Source organism: Tupaia chinensis, unplaced genomic scaffold, assembly GCF_000334495.1.
Source record: "Tupaia chinensis unplaced genomic scaffold, TupChi_1.0 Scaffold000436_1, whole genome shotgun sequence".
Lineage (NCBI taxonomy): Eukaryota > Metazoa > Chordata > Mammalia > Scandentia > Tupaiidae > Tupaia > Tupaia belangeri.
The window spans coordinates 418,153-432,287 of NW_006159941.1; the positions used below are offsets into that span (position 1 = coordinate 418,153).

Sequence of the window (14,135 nt, forward strand, 5' to 3'; positions counted from 1 at the left end):
AAAAAAAAAAAAAGGAGAGAGAAGAGGATAAAGACAGCAGTGAATCAATAGAGAGGCAGGATGTTAATGAGAAATAGATATGGTTTATTACCTGTTGATGATGACATGTATAGTATTCTCAACTGAACCGGTATGGGAAGTATTTCATGATGGGTGAAGTCTTTTTAATAAGCAAAAATGAGAAATAGTGATTGATTGTTTAAAAAAAATAATAATAACAATTATTGGGAAAAGCATGGAAAAGATATTGAATGATAAAGCGGGGAGATTGATATCTCTGTATTGACTGACATGCATGGCATCCCATTTTGAAAAAGCAATGGAAGTCAATGTAAAGTTATATGTAATCTAGTGTAATAGAAAGAAGATTATGATGATAATAAAATAAAAAACTGTTAAAAAAATCCCATCAGGGTGGAGAAATGGAGGTGAAAGGATTGAATTGTGACCACACCCTATAAGGTACTTTTTCTCTCTCTTTTTGGTGAATATTCTCTGGCAATAAAATAATAAGTAAGTAAATACCGCGTGCGTGTGCATGCATGCCCAAGATCCCCCTCTTAATTCTGTTACAATGGCTCAGCAATGAATTTTAGGGGGACCATATTTAAATTATAGCACAGATTTACGTGACTCCTTCCTAAGCTTGTATGTGTACCTAAAGGAGGATCCTCTTAATTTTCTCCCTCCACCTCTAAGGACCTTAATAGATGCTTGTACCATATGGGGTTGGTTCTTTCTTTCTTTCTTTCTTTCTTTTCTCTCTGTGTCTCTCTGTCACTAGATCCCATTTACGCATTTTTTTAGTCTCTGCATGTTCTTCTTAAGATCCATATTCATGATGTTAACTGCAGTTGAAAAGCTCATAAGTCAAAAAATGGTATCTAGTAATATCCAGGTGGTGGCATCCAATGGGAACTTGATGTATGGGCTCCAATTTCATATCTAGATGCTTCTGGGCACCCTTCCTTGGCTACTCCACATTTTAGGTCTCAGTGGGTCTGAATCTGAATGTATCATCTGCACTTCTAAACCCTTTGTATGTTTAATCCTCCACAGCTAAGGAGTAGTCCATCCTTGGAGCAGCTTTCCAAGTTTTGGAACTTTGTCATCTCATGCTTCCCTCTGGCCCACTTCTTGTGTCTAATTAGTAATCAAGTTAAATAAAGACTTCTTATGCTTCTTTCTTTCTTTCTTTCTTTCTTTCTTTCTTTCTTTCTTTCTTTCTTTCTTTCTTTCTTTTTGGGGAGGTTTTTGCTATAGGACGTATGCATTCACCAGAAAGAGACAGAGAGACAGAAAGTAAGAAATCACCCCCCAGCGGGGGATGGTCATATCCCAACCCCTTCTCCTCCATTCTCCTCTTCGGATCTTGGCACCACACACACATGTACCCAGCATGAGTTTAAGCCACCAGGTTCGGGACTTGAACTGCAGTGGACTACATGGGAGTCCAGCAATGTAGCCATTATGCTATCTGCTGGTCTCTCTTATGCTTCTTTTGATTGTGCCCCTTATCTTCATTTTCACTACCCATGCTTATCTGGCTCCAAATGATTTTTCTACCACCACTGCCAGAGTGATAGCTCTAAATGCATAGAGCTGACCATGACATACCCCATCACAAAATCTTCCAAAGGTTGTTTATAGCATTAAGTATAAAGTACAAACCTGTTAGCTTAGCACACAGGGCCTTTTGTGATTTGGCTTCTACTTTCAAGTCTTCTGACTCCAGTCAGAACAGCCAGAACGAGCAGTTCCTATCGTGTTGCCTCACACCTCCATTATTTCCACAGGCTATTTTCATCTGCCTCAAATGACCTTCTGTTTCTTCGTAATAGAAAATGCCTACTAGCACTTCATAGTCCTGCGTAAGTATCACCACCTCTAGAAGACATTTTTGACATGGCTCATCCAGGCTCTAAAACTAGTAATCATAGTAACTATCATTTACTGAGGACTTAGTACATGCCAGGCTGTACTGTAGATGTTTGACTACGTCTGAATTAAGTTCTTACCCTGTGAGGTGCATGTTTTTGTGATCAGAGCTAAGTCACATGCCTGTTTAGTGGAGGAGCTGAGAATCTACCTGCCCGTTAACTGCAACACTACTCTATACTTGTAGAGTACTTCTAGGTGCTTAGTGAATATTTCTGCAATGAATGACTGAACAAATACTCCTGCAGCTGGGGTAGCATCTCCAGGGAAAGGATTGACATAGCCCTTCCAGCTTTACAACTCCACTTCATGCCTCTGGCCCCAGAATGAATGATAAATTAATGAAGTCCCTGAATGATGGAAGTTATGGAGAAGCCCAGTTATTGTTTATTGAATAAACCACTTGGAAAATATGAGTCTACCTTGAAGTATAAGTTCTGAAATCTTGGTCAAATGGAAAGACATTTAATAGTACTCAAAGTATTTCATAGGGTACCAATTGGTTGACCAGCATCCCAACTAATTCACATGTCTGTCACATGTCAACCTAGAACAGCTGCTCCCAAGTTTCTAACATACCCTCTACTTCTCACTTATAATACTGGGCTAACTGCCAATTCACAATCCTCCCTATTTATCAGAGGCCAAACAAGCTCATGGGTCAAGCAGCAAATTACAGTGGTACAGGGAACTTGATTGGTACTGCTGAGTCAGAGTTATGAATAGGTGGTTGAGAATCCTGGGTTCTAGTCCCACCTTTGGTGCCATCCAATACTGTGAATATGTAAAAAGGTGTGAACGTTTTCGAGATTCAGCTAGACTTAATGTTCTAGGCTTTACACTGGCTGAGCTGGTTCAACAACCAGACAGGGACCCAAAATCACAATCTCTGAGCTGATCTTTGGGTCCCTGTCTGACCTTCCTTGAAACCTGATTATAGCTTGGCTGTCCAAGCTCCAGGGTAGCCTACCTGTTGTTGGACTCATTGCCTACTCTTGCCAATCCTTTTCTCAGTATTTCCCTCCCAGATACCAGGCTTATTAACTCCTCTCATCTGTCAGATCCATGAAGACATTCTTCAAACCTCAGTACACATTTGGTGATTCCTAATAATTTTTGCCATGTTGCCATATTAGCTGCAGCTGGAGAGCTGCTCTATCTCCTGGTACTCTCCATCTGCCCTGAGCTCTCACCAAGGCTATGCCAGTCTCGGCCACAGACCTGTATGTGCTGTGGTTACTCCAGCTCCCCTCAAGCCCTCTGCTCTAATACTCACTCCTCTCTCTGAGCCTGTGCACACGCCCCTCTCTCCAGGTGTTACTATTATCCTCCTATCCTTCGTGAAGTCATCACCTATCGTCTCTCTGCATGGGTCAACCCTAACGGCTCTGCCTGCCTATACCACTCATTTGAATCTTATTAAGTATTTTCAGTGTCTATAATTTTCCCATGTGATCTTATGATTCTTGGGGACAATTGTGACTTAAACCTATGGCAGTCCTCAGTGTTCAGTACAATGTTGTGTATAGAGTAGTAAATGTTTTTAATATACTCATCTCATTATCTACTTGGGTTATTTATTGTATATAAATGTGTTTTGTAAATTAATTAATTTGATTTAATCAAAAACCATTTGCTTATGATTAAGTTACGATTCTGCACTAGATGTATTTGTTTTGTCTCCTAAAGGCTATTCTTCTTTTCTTTTCTCCCTCCCCCGCCTTGGGTTTTTGACATAGGGTGTGCACTCACCAGACAGAAAGAGCGAAAGTGAAAAATCACCTCTAGGGAGGATTGTCACGCAACAATCCCACCTCTTCTATCCCCCCTCAGAATTTTGGGGAAGCACTCACACATACCTGACATGTTTCTTTTCCTTTTTTTTTAAAGAGAGATTTTTGCTATAGGGTGCATGCACTCGCTGGAGAAACAGAGAGAGAGAAAATGAGAACTCAATCCCTAGAAGGGATGGCCACACTGCAATTCCTTCTCCTCCACTTTTCTCTTGGGATTTTGGGCACACATACACATGTGCCTGGCATGAGTTTTAAGCCACCGGGTCTGGGACTCAAACCACAGTCGACTACATGGGAGTCAGCAATGTAACCACTATACCATCTGCTGATCCCAGTGCCTGACAAAAATTTCAAGCTACTGGATCTAGGCCATGTGGAGTCTAGCACCCCAATCACTACACCACCTACTGGTTGCTAAAGGCTGTTCTTAACATATCAGAATAATTAAAAAAAAAATCCTTGTTATTCTTGGGGAAAAAATGTAAAACAATTTTGTTTCATTTCTGTTTATCGTATTTTGGCAAAGATTAACAAGACAATAGGAATACATCTAGGACTCGGGGCTCCTGAGTATTTAGAAATCACTTTGTGATGCCATTGCAGTAACAGGTGGAATTTGCAAAGGCTTTTGGAACTTGCCCTCTATGACCTATTCAGAATAGATTTCCTGTCGGGATCCTGCCCTGTTCCTGATCCAAATATTTTTTTATGTGTCATAAATTTTATTTTATTTTATTATTTTATTTTTTTGGAGAGGTTTTTGTTATAGGGCATGTGCGCTCGCCAGACAGACAGAGAGAGACATAGAGACAGAAAGCGAGAAATCACCCCCAGGGGGGGTGGTCACACCGCAATCCCTTCTCCTCCATTCTCCTCTCGGGATCTTGGGCATGCACGCACACGTGCCCGGCGTGAGTTTAAGCCACCGGGTCTGGGACTCGAACCGCACTCGACTATGTGGGAGTCCAGTGACAGCCATTACGCTAACTGCTGGTCCCGTGTCATAAATTTCAAATATCCCCCAACTCATTATTTAACACCTAGAGCCTCTGATTTTTTTGCACCCCTCTTGCTTGTTATAGGTGGGAAATTATATTCTTTTTACCACTTTTTCCCTTTCTAAATTGGTATTAAACCTCTATTAATGTCGGTTTTCTTTCAATATGTAGTCTCTTTAGACCATCTGACACTGTTTGTCAATAATCATTCAATTTCATCTTTCTAACCCACAGACTATCTGGCATAGACATAATTTCACTTAGGTCTTCTCTAAGTTTGCAAATAAAATTGTTTGGGTGTTTGGTAAGCTGAAATTGTTTCATCAGTTTCAATCTTCTGAGTATGCCCAACCTCTCTATTTGAAAACATGATTTTGCCTTAACATTAAATTTATTGAAAAAACTACTAATAATACTGAACCAAATGAAATGCCTTTCTGTTATCAATCTCTGTATATGTCTTTTTATGTAGCTATTATGTAATCTCACAGACAAAGAGCTTTGCATAATCTTGCCCATTTTAAAGAGCTACATATTCTTTTACATGTTTTAGAGGTGGAGAAATAAGACTTAGAGGATAATCCTCAGGTTCCTGGCTATAAAGCTGTTCCTTTATCAAGTGGTTCCTGTCCAGCTGACATGAAAAAAAGCTGTAATTTAAACTCTGCTCCTTATAACACAGTACATTATATCTCAGTAGATGATATATTCCAAACAGATTTACTAGAACCACTAGGACTACATTTTTAAAAATTGTGCCCAGGGAACCAGCAGTTAGTGTAATGGCTATGTCGCTGGACTCTCACGTAGTCGACCGCGGTTCACGTCCCGGACCCGGTGGCTTAAAACTCACACCAGGTGCACGTGCGTGCGTGCCCAAGATCCCGAGAGGAGAATGGAGGAGAAGGGATTGCAGCATGACCATCCCACCTGGGGGGTGATTTCTCACTTTCTGTCTCTATGTCTCTCTCTGTCGGTCTGGTGAGTGCACGCACTCTATAGCAAAAACCTCTCCAAAAAAAAAAAAAAATTGTGCCCAAAATGAAACTATCCAGAAATATAAAAAAAATCAACGTATATAATAGCTTTTCCTCAAATGCATGTACTGGAAAAAAAAAAAAAAAGGAAAACTTTGTTAGTTTAAGTATTAGGTCATTTTCAAGGTGTTATGACTTTCCCAATGATCCTATAGATATATAAGTATTTATATATCTATATAGTTGTATATATACACACACACCATATATATCACACACCTATATACATATACCTGGAATCAGAATAATATAAAATTATGCTTATCATACTTTTAATACACAGGAATACACTAAAGATAAAATAAAAATGTCTCTAGCATCGTCCTATTGTTTATTTAAATGGCTTATGGAAAGAAAATAGCATCATTCATTTCAAAGTTCCCCCTAATGAGAGGTACTATGTTTGAGGCAGAATGCCCTTTCTTTATTAGGGTGAATTTACCTTCAAGGCAAATATTTTTCAATCACTACTCATTTGCATATAATTTATCAAGAGAAAAGAAGTGCAAAATAATTTTGTTTAAAGATTTGCCTTTGCTTTAAGTGTCATTAGCAGTTCTGACTAATCCGATTTGTACAATCTCCTCAGCGCTTTTAGAAAATCTCTCTGAACTCATCGGGAGGATGCATTTATTCCTAAGTGTCCTCTATTGCATTACAGCACAGCAGAGAGGCTCGGTCTGCTACAGATGTTTATGTGAAATGCAGTTAACACTCTGCCAATTTAGTTTTTATAGGGACACAATCAATTTTTATTCATTTAAAAACCAGAATGCTTTCTTTCATTGTGTGCAGCCTCTCCCGATTATATAGCTAAACAAATTATTTCTCTGTTTGTACTAAATGGTACTATGGGGAAGGGCGATGGCATGGTGTGAGTGCACTGCATATACACCAGGCAAGGACCTAATGGTGCTCTCTTAGGCTGTGTTACTTGGAATGGGTCATTTAAAATATTTTTTTAAGTTTTACTTACTGTAAATACTCCTGACTGAAATGTAAATCTGGCTCTGAGTAGCCTGTGAGCTGTGTCATCTGATAATGCATTTTAATCATTTTTTAAAAAATAGGATTGAACCCTATAAAAACTATGTTTTTTCCTACACATTTAAGGATAATAAGGTGTTAAAGTACAATAGTACTGGACCCTGTATACACTGCTTTTGCTTATACATTTAAGTATAGTAAAGTTTAAAATAGTTTTAAATCCTTCAAAAAGATTTCTATAACTCTATTAGTTTATTGCATTAATATTTAAAAATGCATCATTGGGGCTGGCAGGTATCATGTGGTTAAGGCACTGGATTCCTACATGGTCCACCATAGTTCAAGTCCTGGTCCTGGTGGCTTGCTTTCTCACTTTCGCTTTCTTTGTGTCTTTCTCTGGTCAAGTGTGAATAAATATACAAATGAAATTAAATAACCAATGATTTTTAAAATGCATCATTCGTATTAATATTCTTGGCAATATTTAGCAAAAGATTTAAGGGACTAAAATGAAAATGATTTGGGTAATGTGGAAGAAATACATGAACATATTTAGGTACTTTAAAGTCCACTCTGCATAAGTTCTGTGCAACATCATAACAATGGAATGAAGAGTCATTAACAAAACTGGCACAGAAACCATGACCTTTATCAGATTCTTGGTATATGGGAACCCACACAGTATTGAAGTGAGTTGAATATTGCCGAGAGCAGGCCCTAGGTCAGGAGATTTTCTTAAGGATTGAAAATACAGGCAACAACTAGAAAGCCTTTCCATAGAATTGTGTAGCTCCTCTGCTACAGGCTAACAGTCAACACATTCTTTTAAATTATGGTTATAGAAAGTTATATATGTTTGAGATTTAAGCAGCATGGGAAATATCATAAACATCATTCAGAAAAAGTCAGCCTCTTCTGCTTTATTTTAATAACATTTTTCTCCTTCTAGAATTCTCTGTTGGATCATTTCTATATACACTTTTATACTGAAGACAGACCTTTATTTTAGGGCTCACTTTGATTTATCTTGAGTTTCAATTGATGAATATAAAATGAATATACTTAGCCAATTACATATGCATCAATTTATTTATTCAATAAAGCATCATATGCACTCTGCCCTCAAGAAGCTCGTAGTTCATTTTGGTAGCACAGGTTAAACACTGAAATAACAAACATAAAAGCAAGTTAAAAGTATAGTATTACAACATAAGAGATTCCACGGGCAGCTGTGATTATGGATCTTGTAAGTAGAATTGTAATAAATGAAGTGAGTTCAGAGAAGAGTCATTGTGGATAGGAGAAATCTAAGATGGCTTCCCAGATCCTTGAACGATAGCTAGGACTTGTATAGAAAGCGTAAATCTGAAGAAATTGACTTTATTTACTGGGTAGATGCATTTGCCACCCATGTTTTTTTTTCGTGAGTCTATAAAAGGAAGTTGCATAAGCATATGTAATATATTTGTGTACGTGTGTGTGTGTGTGCATGTGTGTAATGGAGTATACACAATCATGCATCATTTAACAACTAGGATATAGTCTACAAAATGTCATTAGTAGATTTTATTGTTGTCCAAACATCATAGAGCCTGCTATACAACTAGGCTATATGTTATAGCTTGTTTTATTTATTTTTATTTATTTATTTATTTTTTGAGAGGTTTTTTTGCTATAGGGCGCGTGTGCTCACCAGAAAGACAGAGAGAGAGACAGAGAGACAGAAAGCAAGAAATCACCCCCCAGGGGGGATGGCCATGCCGCAATCTCTTCTCCTCCATTCTCCTCTTGCGATATTGGGCACACACACACACGTGCCCAGCGTGAGTTTTAAGTCACCGGGTCCAGGATGCAAACCGCAGTCGACTACATGGGAGTCCAGCGACATAGCCATTACCCTAACTGCTGGTCCTATGTTATAGCCTGTTATAACCTGATGGAACCATTATTTATACATCCCATCACTGCAACATCATTATGTAGGGCAAGCCTGTACATGTATGTGTGTATACAATTCCATCCTTCAGGTAAAGTTTTTTTCTTTCCATAAATGGTATTTGCTATGGCAAAATTGCTATAAGAAGACTTGAGTTACCTCTTGAGTTACCTCTATAATTCTATATGTATATTTAGGCTTTTAATTGCAGATATACTTTTTTCTAAAAATTACACTTTTCTACTGGATTGTCTGCAAAGTCATGTGTATTTTTTCTGTTGTTGTAAAATGCATGATGTAAAGAGGCATCATGACTTTTCCGACAACCCAATATTTTGTTCTTATTTTAGTAAAAGATTCAGCTAAAACCTTTTGATCACTGGTCTTTTTCTCTATGCTATCCTCTGGACACTTAGCTAATTGATTTCTAACTATCAATACCATGCGTTCACACCTACTGGTGTTCTCATGTAGGAACTGCTTCACAGGTGAAAAGTATGCCTTTCGTGGTGAGACATTTTAGCCATAGCTTTGAAAGACCTTATTTTCTGGCCATCTTTGACCTTCATCTCCCTCTCTCTTCTTTTTAAATAGTAATCCGTGTTACCCCATTTGTCTTTCACAAAGAAAACGAACATGAACGATTTTTTTTTTTTTGGCATTGAATTAATGTCGTAACCGATTCAAATTATATGAAGCTTTTTCTTTCTGTAACAGTCCTCTTGTCACCAAGGTAGTGTGCACACAGTGTCCTTTGAGGAACAGGTTTACAGAACACTGAGATTCTTTATTCTACTACCTGCATGCATTTCATTATTGCCTTTATTTAGAAAACACTGGAGTCCTTAGATGTGTGAAACTGTGTGCTAGGTGCAGAAATATGTCATTTCTCAAGGTTTCAACTTGTAACTAAAATAATCTCATGGAAGATGGGTAATAAGTGTGGAAATATGTAAACAAACATTTAATGGCAACTCCATCCTTCAGATTACTTTTCAGAAAATGTTGGGGTATCCCTCATTCTGCTCTTCCTTTCACACCCCGCATCCATGCCATAATAGAATCAGTTCGGTCTACCCACAAGGCATAACAAGAATGGAACACTTCTCGATAACTCCACTGACCACTCTTGTACGACACAGCCACTCCCCGACTGGGTCACTGAAATAGCCTAACTCCCTGCTCCAACTGCTTCAGTGTAATCCTTACATCCAGAAGTGTTCATATTGACATATAAGTCCGGTCCTAACATTGTTTTGCTCAGAACTCTCTAAGGCTTCTCACCTCACTCCGAGTAGCGGTCAGTGGTCTTCAAGTTGCACAAAGTTCTGGCTCCTGTGACTTCATCGCCTTCACCTCCTACTACTCTCCCTTTAATAATTCTGCTTCAACCATGCTGGCCTCTCTGTTGTTCCTCAGACCACCAGTCACACTCACACTCAGGACCTTTGTGTTTACTCTTCTTGTCTAGAATGTTCTTTCTCTCTGACATCCCATGACTTGTTCTCCTGACAGTTTGTGGTCTTTGCTAACATGGTACTTCCTTAGTGAGATGTTTACTTGCCCAAGTCCATTAAAATTATAGTTCCTGACCCAGGTTCAGATCCTGTGATGACCTGTCCACACCCGGTGCACCTGTGACCCTGGCTGACTGGCTGAAAGGTGGGGAGGTTGGTGATGGGGAAGGATCGTGGTGTGGTAAGATTATGCCGCGGGTGCCTATCTTTCTCTCTCTCTGAGTAAATAAGTGAAGTTCATATTGCAGCTCCCTAATCATCAGCATGGAACTATTGTTGCTATTTACTGGTTACCATCTCTTACACTAGATAGTTTCCTTATTTCCTTTGCACCTCTCTCCTTATTTGAAGGTAAACTCCACAAGGGAAGAATTTGTATCTGTTTTATTTAAAAACATTCATGTGCCACTGGATAGATTCTTAAACTTTTTTATTCCTAATATTGAAATAGTCTGAAGTGTCTTGAGAGAAATTAGAAAGTCCTGAAATTTTCATATTAATTTTTTCATTCTTCAAATCTTACTCCCCACCTTTTCTTTTTTTTCAAACATTTCTAAAAGTTATTTATTTAATTTTATTTATTCATTAACTTATTTTAATTTGATGAGAGAGCAAGAGAGAGAGAGGAGAGAAAGTGAGAAAACAAGCTACCAAATCTGGGACTTGAACCGTGGTCGTCCATGTGGGAATGTCTAGCACCTTAACCACCATGCCACCTGCTGGTCCCCGAGTCCCCACCTTTTTTTTTTTTTTTTTTTTTTTTAGAAGTTTTTGTCTTTGGCGGTTGTTGACACCGAGAGAGACAGAGAGACAGAAAGCGAGAAATCACCCCTCCCCAGGGGAGATGGCTACGCCGCAATCCCTTCTCCTCCATTCTCCTCTCGGGATCTTGGGCACGCACGCACATGCGCCTGGCATGAATTTTAAGCCACTGGGTCCGGGACGTGAACCACGGTCGACTACATGGGAGTCCAGCGACATAGCCATTACACTAACTGCTGGTCCCTTTTTTTCCCCCACCTTTTCATATGTGCAATAGGCTATTATTTTCCAGAGACCATAAATCTGTGAAAATATTAAGTTTCAAGGAAATATTTCCATAAACATAGCTTTCTTACTTCCCAAAGCTACAGTAGTTGGGAGTGCGGGAAGGCTTCCTCAGTGCACAGCTTCTGAGCATGGGCAAATTGCTGCATGCATGGCTGACTGAACCAAGTGGTAGCCAGTGTCTCTTTAGACCATTAGCTCATGGATTCCTGAAATAAAGGTGATCACTTTTAATTTCAAAAGCTTTATTATCATACACCAAGAATTATTCTGAAATAATACAAGTTTAAAACATCTAAAGCAACTGAAAAGCAAAAACTTGGAATAGTACTATGGTGGTTCTTACACTGTGTAGTTGTCTTTTAAGTTTTGTTCAATTTACCTTTCCAGTTGATTTCACTCATTTGAAAAAGTTACTCCAAAGTGTCTCTTTGGGGCTGAACTGTGTTGCCCCCAAAACTCTTATGTTGAAGACCTAGCCCCCAGAACCTCAGAATATGACTGCACTTAAAGATAAGGCCTTCCAAAAGATGGTTAAGGTCAAATGAGGTCGTGTGGATGGGCTCTAATCCGAGTAAATGCTGTCCCTACAAGAGAAGATTGGAACAGAAATGTGCCCACATACTTTGGTGTGAAAGGACCATGTGAGGACACAGCAAGAAGGTGGCCATCTGCAAATGCAGGAGTGAGGCATTGGGAGAATCCAGGGATACCTTGATCTTGGACTTCTGGCCTCCAGAACTGAGAGAAAATAAAGTCCTGCCGTTGAAGCCACACAGTCTGTGGTGTTTTGGTATGGCAGCCCAGGCAAATCAGTACAACATGTGCTGACATAAGCCCCAGGAGGGCGTAAGGAGGCCTTACCCCTTCCTTTCCAGGTGCCCTGAAAACATATCACGTTGTGTCATCTTGTTAGGTAATGCTGGGCAAACAAACTCTGCTACACTCAAAAATATAACTGTTTAAGTTTATTATTTTACTAACATTGCCATCTTTTACATTATATGTAAGGCATTATTCTATGTTCTAGGTATAAAAATAAGTAAAAATGAAACAAAAACATAGTTCTTATCACCTGTTTTAGAAAGCAAAATAAGCATAATGCATAAAAATAAGTATGACAAAAATTTATAAAACATAGTAGCTCGGGACCAGCAGTTGGTGTAATGGCTATGTCACTGGACTCCCATATGTAGGCCACCATGGTACAAGGTCCGGACCCGGTGGCTAAAACTCACGCTGGGTGAGCATGCATGTGTGCCCAAGGTCCCAAGAGGAGAAAGGAGGAGAAGGGATTGAGGCACAGCCATCCCCCCGAGGGGTGATTTCTCGCTTTCTGTCTCTCTGTGTCTCTGTCTCTTTGCATGTTTCTGGCGAGCGCATGCGCCCCATAGCAAAAACCTCTCCAAAAAAAAAAAAAAAAAAAAGCAGCTAAGAGAAAGTCCAGTGATACTTGAGAAAAATCTTGAAAATGTTATAAGTCCGAGAGACTAGTGGAGTAGCTAAAAATGTATTCCATACAGTGTATATAACAAGCATGTAGAGCTGGGATAATTTTGGATATCTGAGTAGGACAGACCAATTGAATGAAAGAGTTGTATATTGACAGTTGCCAGATTTAGACTTCATAATGTGAGCATTATGAATAAGTGGGTGATATATATGAAATAAGGCCTTTGGATAAGCAGTGTGATAAAATGTCTGCAGTGGTTGGAGGGAGAAGAGAAGATAAACGTACAGAAGGTACCTTTGGAGCCTAGTTTAGTGATACAGGCAAATACTTCCCAAAGTGTTATCCTAAATTTCCTCAGAAGACTTTCCTTAGAAAAAAAGAGATTCATAGTTAAAATAGTTTGTAACTGGCAGATGGTGTAATGATTACGTCAGGGACTCCCACATAGTTGACTGCAGTTCAAGTCCCAAACCCAGTGGCTTAAAATTCATGCCAGGTACATGTGTTTTTATGCCCAAAATCCTGAGAGAACTGAGGAGGAAAGATTGTGGTGTTGCCATGCACCCTGGGTGGTGATTTCTTGCTTTCTGTCTCTCTCTCTCTCTGTCTCTCTCCATCTCTCTGGCGAGCGCACATGCCCTATAGCAAAAATCTCTTTTAAAAAAAAAGTTTGGAACTAGGACCAGCAGATGGCATAATGGTTACATCGCTGGACTCCCATATGGCCAACCTTGGTTTGAAACTCACACAGGGCTTGTGTGTGAGCATGCCCAAGATCCTGAGCAGAGAATGGTGGAGAAAAGATTGCCATGTGGCCATCCTCTGGCGTAGAGGGTGATTTCTTGTTTTTTGTCTCTCTGTCTCTTTAGCAAGCACGTGCACTCTAGAGCAATAATAGTTTGGGACTACTGGTATGTAGTGTCTTCTCAGGGAAACGCAATGCAAATTAGCATATATGAAAGGCCCTAAGCATTACCTCAGTAAAGACAATGGGTTAATTATGTGACACACCCTTTCCTGAACTTGTCTAACCCTGAAACCTTTTCTCTTTTCTTTTCTTTTTCCTTTCTTTTCTTTCTCTCTTTCTTTTTTTTTTTTTTTTGGTATTGGAGGTGAACAGAGTAACGCCTCTATTCCATAGAGGTAGTCATGCACAGAAGAATGACAGAAAGACAGAAATTGCTTGTCTAGGCTTGTGGGCCCAGACAGGACTGGTGGTTAAAAAAAAAAAAAAAAAAGCAGCAATAGCAAGTATTGAATACAAAGCAGAGTAAGTTGACGTGACTTCAGCATGGGTCATATGAGAGAAATGCTCACTGAATATAAAGTCTGGATGAAGGGAGACAGGGAGATACCTCTCCCCTCCCTGACCAGAATGTAAACCTGGGAAACAAGGCAAGGACTATTGTATTTCCTTTCTCTTTCT

General features: G+C 39.4%; 1 protein-coding gene across 1 annotated transcript in view; it reads left to right on the plus strand.

The window, feature by feature from the left end:
• Nucleotides 1-1,851: 1,851 nt before the first annotated feature.
• Nucleotides 1,852-14,135, plus strand: part of EYA1 (EYA transcriptional coactivator and phosphatase 1) — a 261,299-nt gene continuing 249,015 nt past the window's right edge. The window contains exon 1 of the mRNA XM_006155104.3: nucleotides 1,852-1,871. The gene's annotated coding sequence lies outside the window, so the exon portion shown is untranslated. The remainder of the gene's footprint in view (nucleotides 1,872-14,135) is intronic.